We start from the raw sequence: 14,537 nt of genomic DNA, 5'->3' as shown, positions 1-14,537 counted from the left end.
GCCCCACATCTGCCCCTGATGTGAGGAAGGGGGTAGGAGGAATGAGTCCACTGGATGGTCTCAGCTACGAGGGCCTTTACTAGAAGCTGGATCTTGAGATTCCTGAGAGTGTAACCCCCACTCCTTACTCTGCCAGCCAGACCCCTGGCCCTTCCCTGCCCAGCCAGCCCAGGGCAGCCCTCAACAAAGAGAGGCAGTGGGTAGAGTCTGCCATGTTTTCAGCATGCGTTGCCATCCACTGGGCAATATCTCAAAGTAAATCAGCACTTAAGGGAAGGTTCATCATTAATGATGGTGAATATAAATCCAGCTATGCAAACAGTCTTCCTAATAATTTTTTTTTTTTGAGAAGAGAGTGATGAGTTGGTGTGGTTAGTTGGTCCTATAGCTTGTAATGTGCATGATGAAGAGTTTGTGCTAGCAGGATAACCTCTCGATTTTCGTATTGACCACTAGTACCTGCATGCTTTGTATTATTTTCTGCCCATAGTCTCCTTGTAGGTATCTTTTAATGCCACTTACTAATTTTTAAAAGCACTGGATTGTTAAAGTGAAATAATGCACTAAATCATAAATCCCCTTAATTGGCACAGATCTGCAACAATATCTTGCAAATGTTGATGGGAAACTAGGGTGTGAGGGGACCACGTCAGCCCCTCAGGATCATGAGAGCCCTATGCTGCCTTCAGGACACCTGCTATATCCTGTAAGACATAGGCCTATTGACATACCAAATACATATATTTCATTCATCTAGTATTTTCTTTCCAATCTCCTTAGTTTGGAGACCACACAATAAAAGACCTTCTGTGCCAGCCAACCCAGTATCTGTCCATTTGCTCCAAGTCCTGGCTGTTTTTGCTCCAGAGACTCAATCATCCTCCCTTTACTCTCCTCACGTCCCCCCCCCCCCATGCTGTGTCTCCACCCACTTGCACACTTGTGTGTGTCTCCACGAGCACGTCCCTAGTAGCCAAGCTCCCGCCTCTGCACTAGGGGTAAATGTGTGGCCGCTAGGGTAGAGAGGAACCCCAGGCTGTGCTTCTCTCTCCTGGAAGATGAGACGCTCCGCCTTCACTGAGACTCCTACAGCAAGGAGTGAGTCCAACGGTAGAAGAAGTTAGGAGGACAGGTGGCTGTGTAGCAAGTTAGTTGGAGAGCCTGCGTTAGGGTCAAGGAAGAACTGAAATTGCTGGTGGGTCTCACTATGTAACCCTGTCATAGCCAAGAAGCCAAGAGAAGAAGTCACCTCTTCATGCTCTGTACGTCTCTGATCCTCCTCTCTCAAATCTCGTTCTCTGTTTATGCTGATTTGCTTTTTCCATGCCTGTATGAGCTCCCGCTCCCCATTCCTCTTCACCCCTGGACACACAGGTCAAGCTACAGCTTCCTCTTTACTGGCCTTTTCTTCTAAAAAAGTCATCCCAGAGTGGCCATTTTGTTTCCCAGCCTCCCTTTCTTCCACCTTCCCCTCCGCTCCCTCAGGAATGTCTCTCAGACTCATGGCATTGCCTGGCGAGTTGCCAAAGCAAACAAACACTCTTAACCTTTCCTTCGGAACAACCCCACAGGGGTCGGTTCTATAGACCACGGGCCCAAACCAGACCGTGGACCCCCAAGATGAGGACATGTTCTAGAAGATGGGTTGGTACGGGGTGATGGTGCTGATGGCAGGTGGGGAAGGGCGTGCGGAGCTCACAGGGGGCCTGCAGCCTGGGTGTGGGAGAAGCCCGAGGACTCCACTGAGCCAGAACTCCCCGAGGTGGGCAGGGCAGCTGCAGGTTCACAGATGAGCAGAGCAAAAGGAGAACAGAGGCCCAAAAGCATTAAATGAGAGAAAAATGGTTTTCTTGTGGAGCGAAGTTTTTTTTTTAAGTAAGCACAAGGGACTCCTGATGTGGAAAGGAATCTTTAAATTATTGGAAAATGCTTTGGGGATGGAAAACTGGGCTGAGGCTGGCCTCTGTGGATTTGGGGGAACTCTTTGAACAGGGGGTATCTGGAGACCCTTCTCCAAAGCTCAGCGGCTGGTTCACAGGACATTTTAAATCTTTTCATGTTGGAGGCCTTGCACCCATCTAGTTCCTGAATTTATATCCTGCCCAAGGATGGGGGCTTTGAGCAGTGTGAGAGATGCTGTAGGGTCCATTAGGGTCGCATGGGACAGAGCATTTCTTCTTCCGTGTCCTATTGGGCACGTACACTGTGCCGAGTACTGTGTGCTGTGCATTGAACTATAAATAAGAAGCATATTTTCACGTTGGGAGGGCTGATTTAGCAGCAAAGTGAATACAGATGCAAACAGTATGGCAAATGCAAAGTAGAAAGTGATCCGCTCCGACATTCGCACACATTGCTTTGGAAATTCAGGGAAGGAGAGAGAGATTCCTTTGGCTTGGAGGTTAGGAGGGATTTGTGATCGTGGTAACACAGACTGTCTCATTTATTCTTCACCACCACCTAGAAGGCAGGTCCTACTGTCATTCCCATTTTACAGTTGAGGAAACTGAGGCCTAAAGGTAATAAGTCATTTGTCCAAGGTGAAATTTTCAAGTGTAGAGATAGAGAAGGAAGAAAGAGAAGGGAATCTCAAGCAAAGGGAACAACTTGGTGAAAGCAGGGAAGCTCAGGACCTGTATGAGTAATGAAGAGTAGTTCCATTTGAGTGGAAATGATCAGGCTAGGTGGCAGGTGTCTTTGAATACAAGGCTAAGTTTGTCCTCCATTCTGTAGGCAATAGGGAGCCATGGAAGATTCTTGAGTAGGAGAGTGTCATGATCAGAGCAGACAAGTGATTTAGAGAGAGGAGGATCAGAGATGTATAGAGCATTAAGAGGTGACTATAACAGAACATGAGGAGTAATGCACTATGCCCAGAGGACATTATAAAGAACCATTGCCTTGGACAAGGCAGGAGAGAAAATTTCTTTTCATTTTGGTAAGAGGCAACTGATTTCATAAGAATAAAGGAAAAGTGGTCCATTTTCCAATTCCTTCCAACTCCATCCACCCATTTGTACATATTCTCCTAACCGCTAAACTAGACCCTACTCATTACCGCCCCCCCCCTTTTCTTTCTGCTTGCTGGATTTCTTTACACAAATGTGATCACTTTAACACCAGTTCAATGGAGTGAATTAAATCTCTTTCATGGCTTCAGACATTCATTGGCTTTAAAGGAGGTGGTCTGTGAGTGCAAAGCTGGTATATGGAAACATCTAGACCACTAGGTAAAGCTATTGTGCTGTAGTCAAGAGCACTGAACTCAGATTCTAGGTCCAGGTGATAACTTCTGTGGTGGTGCTGGCATGTGTGATCTGTTTTTGAGTTTCTGCACCAGCAAGATGGGGCTAAAATTTTCTACGCCAGTGAGAAAAATGAGATGGTGATAAGATAAATGAGAGTCTGTACATCAGTGGTTCTCCAAGTGTCCCCAAGCCAGCATCATCAGCGTCACCTGAGAACTTGTTAGAACTGCAAATGACCAAGTCATGTCCCAAACCCACCAAATCAAAAACTCAGGGCGGGCTTTCCAGGTGATTCAGTAATTCATGGTCAAGTTTGAGAGCTGCTGCGGCTTATCAGAGTGCTCAAGCATTCAGGCTCATATGTGAACTCTATCTTGGTCTGTTATAGCGGTTCTCAAACCTGAGTGTGCTCACACACACCTGGAGGCTTTGTTTCAACACAGGTCCCTTAGGTCTGGCGTGGAACCTGAGAATTTGCATTCTAGCAAGTTCCCAGGTGAAACCCCTGTTCTATTACACTCTGGTTTTGTGGCTTTGAATATCTCTTTAGTGCTCTCTGGAACTCAATTTCCTCACCTGTAAAATAAGGATCATAATAGTATCTACCTGACAGGCTGTTAGGAGAACAAACGAGGTAATTCATAGAGAGTGCTTAGCGCATCGGACCTCCCTAAACGTTCTCCTTGTTATTAATGAATTTGTAACATGTTCTACAAATACAGAGGATCATTGTGAAAGCTGAATCACAGAGGACTACCCAGGGTCTATTTAAAAAAATTTTATTCTGGTCAAATATATAAAACATAAAATTTGCCATTTAAAAGGTACAACTCAGTGGCATTAATTACCTTCGCAGTGTTGTGCAACCATCACCACTGTCCATCTCCAGAACTTGGTCATCTCTCCCTCCCAAAACTCTGCCCATTAAGCAATAACCGCCCCCTTCTCTCTCCCACCAGCCCCTGGTAACCTCTAACCTACCTTCTGTTTCTATGAATTTGCATATTCTAGATATTTCATAGGCGTGGAATCGTAGAATATTTGTCCTTTGGTATCTTGCTTGTTTCTCTTAGCCTAATATTTTTAAGATTCATCCATATTGTAGCATGTATCAAAACTTTATTCTTTTTTAAATCACTGAGTCATATTCCATTGTATTGATACACCACATTTTGTGTATCCATTCATCTGCTGATGTATACTTGGGTTGTTTCCACCTTTTGGCCCTTGAACGTTGGCTAAATGAACATTGGTAGACACATAGGCATTTGCGTTCCTGTTTTCAATTCTTTTGGGTATATACCTAGGAGTGGAATTGCTGGATTGGGTGGTAATTCTATTTTTAGCTTTTTGAAGAACCACCCAACTGTTTTCCACAGCAGCTGCACCATTTTACATTTCCACCAGCAATATTCAGCAGTCTGATTTCTCCACATCCTTGAAAACATTTGGTATTTTTCACTTAACTGTAGCCATTCTGGTTAGATGTGAAGTGGGACCTCATTGTGGTTTTGATTTGCATTTCCCTAATGACATCTTTTCATGTGCTTATTGGTCATTTGTCTATCTTCTTTGGAGAAATGTCTCATCAAGTCACTTGCCCAATTTTAAATTGGGTTCTTTGTCTTTCTGTTGAGTTGCAGGACTTCTTTATGTATTCTGGGTACTAGACCCTTATTAGATGTGTGATTTGCAAGTATTTTCCCCATTTTCTAGGTTGTGTTTTTTAGTCTATTTTTTTGAAAGATTTCTTTATTTATTTTAGAAAGAGCGAGCAGGAGCAAGTGGAGGGGGTGGTGGAGATGGGCAGAGGGAGAGAATCCTCAAGCAGATTCCCTGCTGAGCGCAGAGCCCAACACAGGGCTCAATCCCACCACCCTGATATCATGACCTGAGCCAAAATCAAGAGCTGGCTGCTCAACCAACTGAGCCACCCAGGCGCCCCTAGGTCTATTTTTTAAGATACAGTTTCATTGAGATATAATTGATATGCCATACACTACATCTTTAAAGTATATAATTTAATGAGTTTTGACGTATGGAAACAGCTGTGAGATCATTGCCATAATCAAGATAATGAACAAACCCATCACCCCCCGAAGTTCCCTCATGACCCTTTGTAAATCCTCTTCCCTGCCCTTCCTCTCTCTGCCTGTTATAATAGTAATGCTCTAAATACCCTGCAGTTGACACTGAGGCATAATGGGAAGATACATAATCTGGGACTCAGGAGGCCAGATCCCTGGTGCTCTGGCTCTGGTGGTGGACGCTGATTTCGAACAGCCTCTCCATTTCCCTGGGCTTACTTTCTCACCTGCACATGACAGAATCCTGCTATCAGTGCTTCTCATCCACTCTGGCCTCATATTAGAATAATCACCTGGGAAGCAAGTGATTATTGCTTTTTAAAAAAGTAACATTTTGATAATTACTTTATAGTTAATTTTGAATAATTACTGCTTTTTCAAAAATACTGATGTCTATCCCCCATCCTTTGAATGAGAGCTTCTGGAGGTGGGATCCTGGTGTCTGTGCTTTTTAAAAAGCTCCCCCAGTGATTCTGATGCACAGTAAGTTGAGATGATTTTCTTCTTATTCAAAATTCCGTGGTTTATATATCCCTTTGTATTTTTCATGTTGATCGCCTTTCACTCTTTCAAAAACACCATGAAGTAGGTAAGAAAGATATGGCTTGTTTAGAGACAAGGACACAAATCCGGACAGTGGGTAAGGGACTTGAGTAGACACAATGTAGTGTGGAGACTGCAAGGTAGCACGTGTTTTCCATTATTCCCTTCAATTGCTGTTAAACAAGCACGCCGGCAGCCAGTGGCTTCCAGGTGGAGTCTCCCAGAGTGGGATTACCGTGGATCAGGGGCTGACTTTGCCAATGTATCCAGAGATTAACAGATTCTTTGGACTAACTCTCTCTAGTTCCCTAGGACGTTGACATTTAAGGTAAAATGTCACTTTACTCATCGTAATGGAGTCTGCTCCTGTCTAGTTAATGAGAGAATGGTGGTTGCTCCCCTAGACGCACTTCATGGCCTTCATGGCAGCAAGGTCTCCAGAGAGCACACCTGTAACCTGAATGTGTACTGAGTAAGTCAGTGAGATGTGTTCAGCCTTCAGATGCTTTCAGGTATTGGCACTTTCTTCCCTCCTCAGCCATGGTGGGCATATTGGCGATATCTCCCCTCTTGGTCAGGAGAAGTCTGCAATAGTTGACCCTATTTTGAGTGGTAGGCAAGTAAGGACGAGGGGTGCTCCTTCGAAGGAAGTCCCCAGCAGGCTTCTCACGTGGTCCAGTTGGCCAGGTTTAAATCTTGTGAATGTTCTGAAACTCATGACTGGCAGAGGGGAAGGAGACCACCATGATGGGCTTAATCCAATCTTGATTGACCACTGGGGCTAGGAATCACTGGCTGATTCCAATCATGACTGACCCCCTTCTGAGGTGGGGCCCCAGATGGAGGATGAACTTCCAAATAAAGTTAGGGGTTATACCAGTAAGAAGAATCAGTGTGTGTAGGGCGGGTGGTCAACTGCCTCCCTGGGGAGCATGGCATTGGAACCAGGAGGCTGGTGTTTTTGAGAACCATGTCAGCCATTTCTCGGAGGAGTCTGATGGGCACCTGTCATCTCTTCTTGGAGTGTGCTTCCTGTGGAGCCACATACTCCCGTCTGGAAGCCACCGCAGCTTACTCTCTCTTTCCCTGGTTTGTATAAGATTGAAAACCAGCAGTTATTGCTGTTTTGCTCTGTACTCTGCGCCGACCACCCCGAGTTGGTTAACACCCTCTTGATTCAGACTCTTTAGATTACAGCCTTCTTGAGTCATATTCCTGTCGGAGGAAGAAACCATGTCACCTGAGTGGGCTTCAATTCCCTGCTCTTTCAGCAGTGATTTAGGGACACCTTGCCCCTGAAAGGTGGCTTCTGTAGATATCTGGCACTTCTGTACAGATGTCTTGTTACTAAATTAACTCTCAGAAGATCACCTTATCTTCTTGTTCCAGGGACTTCTTTCTATAGCCTCTGTGTGCAGACTCCATCAGCCACCTCTCGGCTCTGTTTGAAGATGTTGATTAGGTCAGGTGGGTGCCTGGGTGGAGGTTGAACCTGGCGCCTGGGCAGTGTGCTGGCAGGTGGAGTGGGGAGTTGGTTTGAGCAAATACAAACATGACTCTGATGTGGTCGGGTGTCAATTCAGGTGGGAATGTGGGTCATTGGTCGGTTGCCGCATCGATCTTTCCAGGCTGAGCATTTTGCCTCATTGATTTTTCACTGCCGACTGACTCTTGTTCATCTGTTCACTTGGAGATTGCTTCATTTCTTTTCAGTTTATTTTTCTGTGCCCGTTTGACATTCAGCCACATTGTATTGCCCTTACTTGCTATAGGTGCTGATCACCCCTTTCCCAGGACAATCTCTGTGACCCAGGCAAAGGCCTTTAACCTGCCTGAGCCTGTTTCCTCATCTAAATAGAGATAATAACTCCTGCCTAAAGCATCTAGAAGCTGGGGAGACAGTTGGGTATCTGGGAGAGTAGCTCCTGGGTGGTGGTGGCAAGACTTGTTTGATAAGGTAACTATGGTCTTGCTCAGACTTGGAAATGGAGGGAGAACCTCCACTTGAGGAGGGGTGCTGAGATCTCATGGCCATGACGCTCAGTCCCCCTACCAGTGTGTGCAGCTCGGGCCGTTTTGGCTCCCGAGAACAAGGTGTATCTTTCTTGTAACCTCAACCCAAGTATGGATTTACAACTGTCCATTAATATCTAATAGCACAGCTGAGACAAGGCTGGACATTTTAACAGGACTTTGCTAGGGGCCTGGGGGTAATAAAAGGGAAATAAATAGAGTTACTTTAACAAGTCAATGTGGTTTCCACGTTATGGTTTATTTTGCTTCATCAGTGGATGAAACCCCAGTTTAACACCTTTTGTGCCGCCAGGGAGCTCTGTCCATTTTTGACCCTTAGCTAGACCCGATATAGATCCCTTAAAGTTTAGGCCTAGAGACTGAGGCCCAGATAAGGATGGGAGTTCCCTCTGCTACCTGTAAAGGTGTGCCATCCGTCCTAGTGACCTGTGTAGTAGCCATCTCTCACCTGGATGGCTTGCATCATGAATGTTCTCTCTTCATGAACATAGCCTTACACCCAAGACCAGTCCAGAGGAGTCATTGTCCCTAAATAAAACAACAGCCCCACAGGATCACCAGAAACACCTGCTTTACAGGCAGCGAGGAAATGAAGCATCCAGACAAGGTGCTTTGAAGTTGAACCAGCTCTTTAGTGGGGAGGGTGACAGGGTCTTTGAGTCTGGGAACAAGTTAGGAATGGATGAAGCAGAAACCCATACTTTGTTTAGATAGACTCATTTTATGCTTCTTCCTTTCTCTGTGTTTATTTTGTTTCCCTGTCGATTTCATGTAATCACAGAGAAAATTGCAGCCTCTCTCAGCTGTGCTAAGAGGAACCTGGAGAAGTGGGTTGTAACAGGTGTGTAGTGTTCTGCCTGGAGGTTAAAGGGAGGGACTGTGGAGATGGTTGACACAGTGTGTTATGTCAGTGGGCCTTCAGCAGAAAGGAGAAATCAAGGCAAGAGCGTCTCAACCATTTGATTTAGCTGCTGCTCCCTCACCTAGAGATTTTCTTTGCAGACCTGAATCTTGAAAGCTTTCTTCCTTTTTCAATAAGTGAAGCAAATTACCTTAAATTTCTCAATCTACTTGACAGAATTTTTATAAAGACTAAGTGAGAAAATCGATGCAAAAGTGTTTTGAGGAACAGAAGCCAGCATACCAACATTTCCCAAAGTGTGTACCATGGAACAGTATTCCTAGAGATAGTAATAGGTGTTAAGCAATAAAGCGTTCTTTAGTCAAACACATCTGAGAAACCCTGGTTAACAATCCTACAATGGTGTCTTTATCAAAGGACTTCTTGGGATTTTTAATAAGCTCATGTGCATCTTGGCTCTCCAAGCAGGTGATTTGGTGTTTCCCAAACTTGCTTAACCGGGCACCCTTTTAGGGCAGAGCTTTGGGAAGGACTGATGTTCTTCTCAGTGCTGTATTCATAGAATTGTGTGGGTTTGGAGTTGCAGGTGGGTGAAGGGGTTGTGCTTTCATCCAATAAGCTTTGACAGGCATTGGTCCATAACAGTTTCTCACGTCAACACTTCTTCCCATTGTGTTTAGCGTCCATGAAATGGCAACTATGAACGGGAGTTACTTAAAGTTCAGAAAAATATTTTTGAACGGGGAGTCCTTTTTTTTTTTTTTTTTAAGTTAAAAACCATCTTACTCCACATGCTATAGCTCAGGTGAGCTTAGAAGACATTGTGCTAAGTGAACCCAGCCAGACACACAGGGGCAAGTACTGTATGACTCTACTTACAGGAGGTCCCTAAGGTAGTCAGATTCATAGAGACAGAAAGCAGAAGCCTGGTTGTCAGGGGAAGGAGGGAGGGAGGTTTGGGGATTAGTGATTAATGGGGACAAGGTTTCAGTTGTGGATGATGAAAACGTTCTGGAGATGGATGGTGGTGATGGTTGCACAATAATGTGAATGTAGTTAATGCCACTCAACTGTACACTTAAAAATGGTTAAAATGGTAAATTTTATGTAATGTCCATCTTACCACAATTTTTTAAAAAGTTGATATTTGACAAAAAATCTTGTCCTCTGTCTGAATTCTTTTGATTTTGGCCTAATTTCTGTCAGACTGGCCATTAGACCTTTGCTGGTTTGCATACCTGAGTGCCCAGGATGCCCTTTATAACTTGAGTGAAGAGAGAGCTCTTTGCTAAGAAGTCTGTGACTGATGCCAATTTTCCCTTGCCATTTTTACTTCTTGAATATTACTAATTTTGGTTGGAAGTTTATGAAGTTTACAAATTGGCCTGTACTTTGTAAGTATTTGCAATTTTCCTTTAGTAAAATTGAAATTTTGATGTGATAGTTCTTCTTTCATAAAAAATAGGTGTAAAATGCTGGGTCCCTAAGTAAAACATTTTTAATTTTTTTATTGGCATCACCTTCTTCCAGTTGAGGTCATTGGTGCGCCAACTGCAGGATCAGGGTTCTGTCATAAGCAGGGGGCCCTGATGACTAGGGGCTTTCTGTAGGCTTAGGTTCAGGTCTTTGCCTCATTTTATATTTCACTGAGAATCAGTTTCTCACCTAGGGAATAAGGCTGCTCTTAGCATCCTCTTGGGAGCGTTTAAATAAGGTGGCTTATGCAGACCATACCGCTGGGTTCTCTGACAACTACTTCCCTCCATGATTCCCTTTTGCATCAACCTGGGCAGGGCTGGCTCTGCAGATGACCTTGCCCTTGATGCCCCAAACAGAACTGTTGACTTCTTTGCTCCCCTGCAAAGTCTTCCCCATATCAGGAATGTGGCACTGCTATTCACCCAGTTCTGTTGCTCAAGCCAAAATCAAGGAGGTGTTATGACTTTCCTTCTCTTCTTCCCCTCTCATTTCCGTACTCTCCAGCAAGCCCTGTTGGAGCAGGTTCTCTGTTTTCAGCGCCAATGCCTGAGCCAGGCCACCATCACCCCTCAATGAACTGCAGGTCTTCTCTTCCACCCACAAACCATTCTCCATCTAGCAGCCAGACTGCATTTGTCAGTGATAAACCTGACCTTGCTTAAACCCTTTTCATGGCTTCCCATACCCTTTGGAATGAAATTCACATTTCTTCTCATGGCTTTAAATGTCCTCTGTCATTTGGCCCCTGCCTTTCTCCCTGACCCCATTGTTCACACTTCTCTGCTCATTAATGCCTTCCAGACCCTCAGCCTTCTGCCTTTTCTTGCCAGGTCTACCCCTCCTCAGAGTTTCTGCATTCACTTTTCCTTTGGCCTAGAAAGCCCTGTCCCCAAATCTTTGCATAGCTGGCTCCTCCTTCTTATTTATTTAGCCCCCCTGCAAGCATCACCTCAGAGAGACCTCCACTGGTCACTCCAGTTGGAGACCCTGCCCCCGCCTACAGTGACTCTGTATCAAATGACTATGCCTTCTTTTTTTTTTTTTCTTTCAGGTTTTAGTGCTATCTGAAAATAATTATTTTTTCCTATTGATTGTCATTCTCCCTATTAAGTGTAAGGCCTCTGACATCAAAGACTTGTTTGTCTTACTCATTGTGCACTCTTAGAACCTGGGTTCCTGCTATGTCATAGGAGCTGAGTAGGTGTTGTTGAACAAATGCATGAATGGACTTGGGTCACCTTCCCTGCTTGCTGCTTGGCCCCTCTCATATCATCCCTGGGCCACTTAGGCCTTGTCCAGTTGTGCCACCTCCCTGGGATGAAGGAAAGGGATCTTGCCTTCAGATGCAAGTTATCAAGGCCTATCAAAGTGATGGTACTTCAAAACAGTTTAGTTTTTATACACTAATAGGCTAGAAGGCCTTCTTCTCCTCCCTTAACAAGCACACATGGGTCATGGGGCCTCCTAGACTTTCCTGCCCTCCTACTTTTGAACTACATTCTTCAGGGATGATGTCTGATGGGTGACTTTGTGGTTTACAGGGAAGTATGGGATCTGTCCGAAGACCTCTGAGTTGTAGACATGAAGAGCATGGCTTTGGGCAAGTTAATGACATTCTCTGAGTCTCCATGTCCCCATCTGGACAATAACAGTCATGGGTTGGATAGGAATGAAGATGTATTTTTGGAGTCATGAGTGTGTATTGCATATGAAGGAGCTTGTGGAAGGCAAGGTTAACACACAAAGGAGAGGTGGTGGGGTGGAATTTCGGGCCATGTAAGAGCAAGAGGTGGGTATAGCTGGCAGATGTTTTCCTCTTTGGGTGGAACACTTCAGGTTTCCCTCCACTGAGCAATGTGCAGAGCAGACTCATAGAAGTGGTGAGTCTACTTAAAGGCCTCCTGGGTTTCGCAGACATTCGACCCTCGTCACACCTTGGGTCCATCTCTTGGCCTCTTGAGTCCCCAGTGACACAGCTTCTGAGCAGGTCCTGAAAGGGGGCGTCAGCAGCATCCAACATGAATCTTCCTCTGCCTGGCCTTGCCCTGGGCCCTCCAGTGCCATGTCCCATCTGTCATCTTGTCACCTGGAGAAGGAGGCGAGCACAGCTAATTCCTTGGGGTGCTAGGGGAAGGAACCAGTCCTGTCAGGGGTGTGGGCAAGAGGGCCTGGTATTGATGTGGAGGCAGAGGTTGACTTGTCAAGGCCCATGTTCTGTTGCTGCTTTGCAGTGACGGATACCTTAGAGAATGGCATCTGAGGGTCTTCACCATTCTGTGCCTTGCTTGTGAAAGGGTGATGGGATGGGGGTTAAGATTTTCTACCCCTTGGGGCGCGTGGGTGGCTCAGTCGTTAAGCGTCTGCCTTCGGCTCAGGTCATAATCCCAGGGTCCTGGGATCGAGCCCCGCATCGGGCTCCCTGTTCTGTGGGAAGCCTGCTTCTCCCTCTCCCACTCCCCCTGCTTGTGTTCCCTCTCTCGCTGTGTCTCTTTTTTGTCAAATAAATAAATAAAATCTTAAAAAAAAAGATTTTCTACCCCTTGCCTCATGGGTTGCTGGTATAAATACAGAAGTAGGGTAAGGTTTCAGCAGAGTAGGGTGGGCAGAGAAAGAACTGGGAGATGGAAATGTGTTAATTCAGAAATGTTGCTAGAAGCCGCACGCGTCTCTGGTCATTTGGCTCATAGGTGTGTGCCCAGCAGGTGGGGCAGCAGTATGACCCGGTGGCACAAATCCCCACTGTTGGGGACCCAGTACCTTCAAGCACATGGGAACGAGCAGGGGGGTAGGCCAACAACAAGCTCCTTAGGAGGAATAACAAACTATATTCGCATTACTTGATCAATACTAAACCTTTTAAAACTTCAGTGTTGTCATGGTGATGGAATTATTTCCAAACTTTAAGACATTAAACCCTCCTCTTCTGCTACCTCCTTGCTTATTTCCAGGTAGCAGTGTCTGGCCCCAGAACTTTGCTGCAATGATTCTGAACATTTTTTTTAAAGGAGCGAATATAGCTCTGTTCGGCTTCCGGCTGCAAGGGAGATTTCTGCCAAGATTTGCAGCACGCAGCTGAAATATGTTTTGTATTTTATGAGCTTTGGCTCATCGTGGAATTAAATAGCACTAATTACATGAATATAGACCAGCAAGGGAGACAACTGTTCACTTCCTGATTTTCCCTGGAATTGAGAAAGAAAGGGAGGAGGTAGAAGGACAAGTAGGGCACTGGGGAGAGGGCCTTCCCACTAGACATTAAATGACAACAGAAGTGCTGTCATTTGGCCTAAATATGCCCCCAATAGGCTGCTCCTTCACAGTGCCACTCATTGGTGGCGCTACTGGCTTCCTTATATGAAGACTGTGTGGGTGGGAAGGGGGTTGGTTCTGATGGCGGCAGCGGTGACAGGGCCTCAGGTCAGGGGGCCATTGGGGAACCAAGTGCCAACTGCAGGAGAGGCTGAGGGCCAAGGACCTGAGAGCAGTGGGCTCCCAGCTGGGTTCCCCCAGCATCCTGTACTTAGCACTCTTTCCAAACCTGTTGACCTTTTTTTCAGCTAGAAAAGTCTAGTTAGAGATTTCACACTTGTCTCAGGAAGGGAATCTTTATTCCTGTTTCCATTTACTTTCTTGCTAAGGGAAGGGAGTAGACATTATCACTCTATCACATGTAAGTTAAGCCCTTGCGTTGGGGTCGGGGAGCTGCAGAGCCTGGAGGACTCCTGCCAACTCTTTAGAGAGCTGCTGTGGGTGGGGGTCCCCCGAAGCCAGGAGAAGTGAAGGCCCCTCCCCAGAAGGGTTAGCATTGCTACTTGGATCTGGCTCAGTGCAATGGGCCAGACCCTGAGCTGACAAGTGCATCCCACTCCAGCCTCCCTTATTATGAGAGACAAAATAGGCTCAAGGAGGGAGACTGAGGCCCACCTGACAGATGAGTGCCCCACATCCTTTGGGGGCAGGCTGTGGAATCCAACTGTGGCAGGCTCTCCCAAGGCACCCCACAATTTAGATTTAGGCTACTACAAAGCCAGTGAATGCAAAGATGCAAAGAGCCTCAAGAGAGAAACTTCAGTGCCAACGTTTTGTTTTCCAGTCAACCCCACCCCCCACCCCCAGGGTGTTGTAATCGGCGCCACTATGCATCTCGGCCGCACACCCCATTGGTGGAGCCCTCACATCAGTGGTGGCCTACGTTCCCTGAGGCCTAAATGCCTTACTCTCGCTTCTCCTAGATTTAGCCCAAGAAGAAACTTGGAGAGCTCTCTCGCCCCATCACCCTATTTC

The 14,537-nt window shown here is 45.9% G+C and overlaps 1 protein-coding gene across 6 annotated transcripts in view; it reads left to right on the top strand.

The window, feature by feature from the left end:
* Nucleotides 1-14,537, top strand: part of PLXNA4 (plexin A4) — a 571,205-nt gene that overhangs the window by 184,516 nt on the left and 372,152 nt on the right. The gene's annotated exons all lie outside the window — the stretch shown is intronic.

Source organism: Zalophus californianus, chromosome 12, assembly GCF_009762305.2.
Source record: "Zalophus californianus isolate mZalCal1 chromosome 12, mZalCal1.pri.v2, whole genome shotgun sequence".
NCBI classification, from domain to species: domain Eukaryota; kingdom Metazoa; phylum Chordata; class Mammalia; order Carnivora; family Otariidae; genus Zalophus; species Zalophus californianus.
The sequence above is the reverse complement of the archived record's forward strand: the minus strand, read 5'-3'. Positions and strand labels throughout refer to the sequence as shown.